This window comes from Teleopsis dalmanni, chromosome X, assembly GCF_002237135.1.
Source record: "Teleopsis dalmanni isolate 2A chromosome X, ASM223713v2, whole genome shotgun sequence".
Taxonomy (NCBI): domain Eukaryota; kingdom Metazoa; phylum Arthropoda; class Insecta; order Diptera; family Diopsidae; genus Teleopsis; species Teleopsis dalmanni.
The window spans coordinates 102051552-102058946 of NC_051848.1; positions in this window are offsets into that span (position 1 = coordinate 102051552).

Consider the following 7395-nt stretch of genomic DNA (forward strand, 5'->3'; position numbering starts at 1 on the left):
TTTTTTTAACTCACTGGAATTAAAAAAAAAATTTTGCTATTTATCTTCAAGAAATTTCATTCAATTCAAGGAATTAGTTAGCAAAAAAAAAAAACTAGATTTGATATTTGAGATATTAGCACTCGGTTTAGTCTCGGTTTAGCCTACGAAATACTTCTATTAATAATGAATATGACATTATGACAGTTTTGTTTTTTTAACACCGAAACAATATAAGCAATAACTATATACCTTTATCATTATAGCTAATAAGATTCGTTTTGAATGCAAGTGTTCACTGACTCAAAATCGATTCTTGTACTACTTCTCTCGTATATGAGTGAATCCCAAATTAGGTTACAAAATTTGCTTGCTATATTAAAACGATATAAGATTGTAAGGTGCTTCTCTTGCAATTGCCAGTGAAACACCTCTTTTAAAAGGTTATTAACATCTAAACATAACAAAAACAATGACTACATATGCCTGTCATTGCATATATTTAATTTGCTTTTAGATTTAAATATTCAACGACTCGAAATTTATTCTTTTTTTATTCTTTTATCTAAGTAAACCACACAATAGGTATATTATACATATATATTATTTATAATATAATATTAAACGAAACGTAGCATAAAGAGCGATTACTTAAGCCTGTCCTTGCAAATATAGAATTCGCTTTTATATTCAAATATTCACCAATTCAAAATCGATTCGTTTGCTTTCTAATCACTATTTAATCAATATTTTCTGCTTTAAACTAAATGAATAAAACGATAATAACCGTAATTTTTTCTTTGAGAGTAACAAAAAATACTCACAACTTACGAAAGAAAACATGTGAAGCAACAACAATGCTCTTAAAATCTTCAGAGTTAGGCTTTACTCACAAAAAATTTTACATCTTACATTTTAGTGCATCCAACTTCAAAAATTTGCTTATTGTGAATGTTTCAAAATTCCAGTCATCCATTGAACTCATATGAGCAGTAAAAATAACAAAATGCAATACATCAAAACACTATGATAAAAAATGCTTACCCTTACCCTTCTAATATTCATTTTGTTTTGTTTTATTTAAATTAATTAATTTTTAGTGTTTACAATTTTTATATTTCATGTAAAAACAACACAACAAAAAACATATGTCAATAATAAATATTTAACATATTTTTAAAGTGTTGCCAATTTGTTTCCACCAGACTTGATGCTGTTTTTTTACAACTCTGAAAGAAAAAATTACGGCTAATATTGACATTAATTAATAGAATAATGGAGTAATGTTCTCTATTAATAGAATCTTTAATACCAACATGTAGTTGAATCCAGCTGATCATAATTAATTCAAATATTTTTTCAATTTTATTGTAACATAAATATTTTTAAAGAACCAACTAAATATTGTGATATATAAGCAAAATATAACAAAAAAATTATAATTAATTAGCTTTCGTTCCGCTATGCGTTACCAAATAATTTTTAATTTATTCAGTCTTTCAGAAGACTGTAATGGAGGGCGTGGGGCGTAATGGATTCTTTTCTTCGACTCAAAATCTATTACGAACATAATTCAAAAGTTTTAATAAAGTTTTTAATTTTGCTGATTCATTGCTGAACATTGTGAAATATGTTCAATAATTTTAAAATTCAGTTTTCAATCGAACACCGCCTCCTTCCGTCCCACGAAACATTTACATAAATATTTTAAAATCATTTGAAAAATGTCATAATTAGGCAACGCAATGTTGAGTTTTACTCAAAGTGACATAAACAATGGATTTGTTTTTTTTTATTTTTGAATAATAACTTCTGATTTTATTGCTTGGTTTTATTGGTAAAATTAGTACACAATAATTGAACAGAGGCGGCGTAAAAAATAACTAATAGGGGGATAGGTACACTCATTCCTAATATATATTCTTTATTAACAATCAGTAAGTCTTTTAGTTTTGGGAAATCATACATGTGTATATAAATCTTCAACTTGTTTTACTAGAAGTCAGATTTTGAAGAGGACTTAAGGTTCATATAAATAATAAATGTTGAAAAGATATAAACTGAAAGCGTTTTTAAAAAATATTATACCCATGAGTATCGCGAATGTGCCTTTTGACACGCATGACTCACATACTTCAACCTTGTATCCTTTAAATTCTATTAGACTTTAGGGCTCAGTTACTCTACATAGGGCTTCAATTTACAAAATTCACCATAAATATCGTAAACCTATTCTTTGCCATACATGGGAGTCCATTTCAGGACGCCATTAAGGTGCCAGCCCATCTTATCTGCACATACCCTCACAATGCTAGATAATATGCTCTTCACTTCTATACCCCTTTCATTGAACTGAACGAGGCAAGGGGGGTATTATTCTAAATATTCTAAAACTGTCTTTGAAAACTTTCTTCAGGGACAACACCACAGGTTTCATATATAGCAGTATACTATTATCCCTTATAACAACAATAATAATCACACTCCAATTCGTTAAAATATATAGGTGCATCTTGAAACTGCTGAAATATCTTTTATAACCTCTCTGCCTTACAAAACTATGGACTACATCATCATCGTGAAGTCCACGGTATATAAAAATAAATATTTCTTTCAATAAGCGCCTCCATGTCTCACGAATATCAACTGTTTCTTTTGGCTTTTGATAAAAATGATATATATTTCATTATCGCCCTTGGAGTCCTAGAAAGCAAACACACGATATGTAGGCAAAACTTATACAAAACAAAAACGAGAAAAGATTATGTAAATAAATAAAGTAGAATAAGAAAAAGAAGTCTGGCGAGATAAATACGACTGTATTTACATCCTAGACTCACTCGTTTAAAACGACCAGTGCCCGCTCATAATTTAATAACTTTTCATACAGCAGTCCAAGTACGATCAATGTTGAAACATATACATTTAATAAGTTAATATTAAAAGCTGTTAAACACACCAACTGTTTCATAAGATTACACTTATATATGTCTTCAGTTATACTATGTGCTATATAAAGTGCTTCAGAATAGCATTTTATTCAAATATTACAAATAAATTTTTTGATAGAATTACAAACATTAAAACGTTTGGGGTTTCAACTCCAATAGACCGTTTTTGCACACACTTATGTACCGTAAATATAAGAATTGCTGCTCCAGCAATCCGTAGTTTCTGGTTATGGTCTGTGATTTTTTATAAAAGTCTGTTGTTCATAATAGAAACTGTGCTTATGCTGGTAATGGAGTGAGAAAGATATATTAAAACAATATGTTTCATAATGTTAATTTTTTTTGTAAAAAGTGATGCGTCTTAAAACGTAAAGAAACTATTAATAAGTTAGAAGGCTTCAAATAGAAATGGAATGACAACAACAAAAATTTTAGTTAATTTATTAAAATTTGACTGACCATACAATGGTATTTCGAGTATCGCCATATAATTTTCAGATGATAAGATCTATCTAGCGAAGACGCTGAATGCGTTCAACTAATGTCGCGATATAGCTTGTATAGCATAGCGTTCTATTACTCGTGATTTATTACTCGTTGTCAACACAAGTATTCATAGATCTTCCAAAGAATTTTTTACTCGCATCTTACAGCTGAACGAACATGATAAAAGACTTGTAGAGTGTGACTTTTGTTTCTCTAGAGATGGCTTTATTTCTCAACTGCCTACTCAGCCCGAAGTAACTACTGTTGTCAATAATGATTCTCCACTGAATCGCTGGTACAATTTTTGCTCTATACACTGTTTCTCAAATAAACAAAGTCTCACACAACTACGAACTTACAGTTTTCAACAGTAACATGGTTCCAAGACACTCAGGAAATTTATTTATTTCCAGAAAGTACTTTGGTTTTTTCTCATTTACTAGAAGACCTATTTGCATCAATTGTTTTCTAAGTTGCAAAAAAGCGTACTGATGGTGATATTTTCGGCATATGTAAGCACCATCACACTTTTGTAAAGTATTGTGTTAATACGGGTTTAACCCGCTGCTCATATTAACATGTCCGACATTAAATTGAAGAAATAAAAGATGTTAACAAGTTTTAATTATGCGATTTTTGTTTGCAAAAAAAAAAAAAATTTGAAAAGTAACCCTTTTCGGATTTTTTTTTATTTGAAAAATTTTTTAGTAATAAACATTTTCTTCTGAACGCTGAACTTCACTTTTTCGACAGCTTATCAGTTTATCCGCGAAAGATCTATTAAATTATCTTAATTCGACGGAATGAATTTCGTCTAAATCTTTCTATTGTAAGGCTTCTTCTGAAAAAAAACGGGGACAAATTGCTAATTAAGCTCAATTCAAAGTTATTTGCTAAACTGTCAATGAAATCAACCAATCAACTCTTTCCAAAATCATAGAGGTAGTCATAATATATAACTGATTTAAAAAACTAGAATAGAAATTCAGAGGATGTCGGGCTCTTAACGAAACGCTGCCCTGTGACTATGGAAGATCTCTTTTACTAATTGCAATTGGGGCAGTCAGCAAAGTAACGACATCGTTTCTTTGTGTCTATATCGTTCCAATAAGTGCTGATTGCGACAGAAGTTGAAATTAATGTTTTTATTACCTTGTTTTTCCTAAGTATTAGAAATCCTACATTTCTAAATAAAAAAAATCTACATTTCTATTATTTATTCACTACTAACGAAATCAGGTTTTCCATATATCACAGTTACTTTCCACTGGTCCTAAAAAAAAAATTTTATTGTAAGACTGAATCTGAGACTCGGCGAACGAAACCTCGACGAAAAAGGTTCTTTACAAAGCAAACCCTAATCGAATTGAAGAGACTGCTTACTAATACATTACACATTACAATACATTAAGTCTGTTCCATGAACTACTAGTAACTTTGAGTAACACTGTGTATACACAAGTGCGTTCCACCAGCAAATTTTCGAGTAAATGAGAGGATCAAATGAGAGCGTAACATCCCTGTCAAAATTTGAAAATACTATACAGACTTTACTCGTACATTTTATATCAAGTAAAAATTGTGTGATGTGTAAATCAGCTGTTTTGGTTTTAATTTAAATTTTTGTGTTGTTTATTTGCGCGGCACTGGTGTTCACACAAAGCTGTTCCATGAAAATCTGTGTAAAGAGCGTAATTTGGCACTTTATTTATGTTACGCTCACAGTTTGTACTGTACTTGTGTTTGTGTTTTACTTGAGTTTTACTACGAGTAGCTCGTGAAACAGAACTATGAAGTTAAAGTAAAACTTTCTCTTGGTTATGTCGAAGAGTTGTACCATGAATTCGAAATATTCTAGATTTTAACAATCAACCCTGTTTTTGAAGTATTGAAACGCCACTGTCTGCTGTTGCAGCAAACTTCAATGCGTCAGTTTATACAGAATTAAATGGCAACAATTGTGACTATTTCAAATGTTATTTTGTTTTCTATTTTTTTTTTTTGTTATTTTGATTTTTTTTGTTTGTTTTTTATCTATTTTATTTCGTTACGTTTCGTATATAATTTTCCGTGTTTGGTTATTGAAATGAATTTTCCAATTGATTAGACACAAGCATTAACAAGAGCAGCGCCACATTTCGAGTGGTCAGCATGCCAACAGTTCGTGCTATGATTGTGACGCCATTATTAAAAATTTACGCCATTTTGAACACAATTTTGAAGTACAAACAACAAAAAGAACAACAACAACTACTACTAGTACGATTACAACAAAGTCATAAAAAATATCAAATAACAAAAGAAGCATGAAATGAAAATTGAAATAAAGTGAAATTAAACTGTTTTTAATTTTAAAATATTTTAAGCAACAAACAAAAAAAAAAACAAATAAAATACAAAAAAAAATAAATTAAAAAAAATAAATTAAAAGAAATAGCTGCAAACAAAGTAACAAAATACACAAGTGAATGAAGACTAAAGCAAAACAAAAAAAAAAACAAACATTCCGATTGATTGATAAACATTAACTTGAAAACTTCTAAATTATTTGTAAAGTCCGTCATGCAGAGGATTTCATTTGAGCTGTTGACGCTGCCACACAAAGGCGCACCGAACTATTAACCTAAGCAATGGCGACATGACGCGCACAGGAATTTAATTAAATGGTCATTAAGGCTACAATTAAGGCAACACACACATAGCAACAACAACAACAACAACAACAACAACAACAACAACAACAAAAACAATAACAACAAAAGCAACTGAAGTTAAAGCAAAAGCGCGCGAAGTGCGCACCAAAGCGCCTTGAACCACCTACCGCCCGCTAGGCACCGTACGGGCGTTTGCCGTACGATTTTCTGCCGTTTTTTACTTTCTTACTTTTTTACTGCCGTACGGCGCGACGCTTTGTCAGAAGAGGAAGGATCACTATTTATCCTCACAGTTGTTTTTTGTTTTCGTAATTATTTTTTGTACTACTTCCACTTCTTTTTCTTTTTCTATTTCCTTGTGTTTTTGTGTTTTTTGTGTAATCTATTGTTGTTGAGTTTGTGGGAGTAGCAGGAATGTCGGTTGGCATGGCGCAACTAATGCCGTGCCTTGTCAAACATCGTAGCAGAGCACGGCGCTCTATGCGTTATGCAGTTAAGCTTCAGCTGGTTTTGTTTTCGTATGTTTTTGTTGTAGTAGTGTTTTATGTTTTATTTTTTTTGTTGTTCTTTTTTTTGTTGTTCTTTTTTTTACCTATTTCATTGTAAATGCCTGTCAATCACACCCGAAGAATGAAAAAGTGGCAGTAGCAATAGTAAAGTAGAGCAAACGGCAAGTGTATGTGTGCATGCAGCCGGCGCTCAGCGTTTGCCCTCACTTGAACTTGAAAATGAACTTCGGCTGGGAAGCAGAGTGCCAGTGCCAGTGCCAGTGGCGGTGGCGGTGGCGAGTTGGCCAGCAGCAACAGCAGCGGCAACAGCCAGCGGGTGGCAAATTGAAAATGTATAAAAAGAAAATTGTTTCATTTCACTTCGTCGTCGCTGTTTGCCACTCGCTACTTCATACTTCATTTTCGTTTAATTTTTTTAACTTTCCTTCGATTATACACTGATTTCGATTTTTTTTTTATTTTTTTTTTTTTATTTTTGTGAAGTGAATTTTTTTTTTTGCGATTTCTATTTTGTAGTTTTTATTGAAGGTACGTGGTACATGCTGTGCAATGCTGTGTCGCCTTTCTGTTAGTGTTCGGTATGACTGTGCCTTTTGGGGATTAGTGTGAGGCGGCGGCAAATGAGGGGTTGTGCTGTGTTGAGAAACTGTCAAAAGTGCACATTCCACATTTGACATATTAACGTTTACAGTTATACGTAGAATCATGCACATGACGTACACAAATTTCATTCATTGCAAGCACATATTCCATATTCCATGCGACAGGACGGGGTGGCAGACACCATTGGAATTCCTACTTAAGCCTGCCGACATT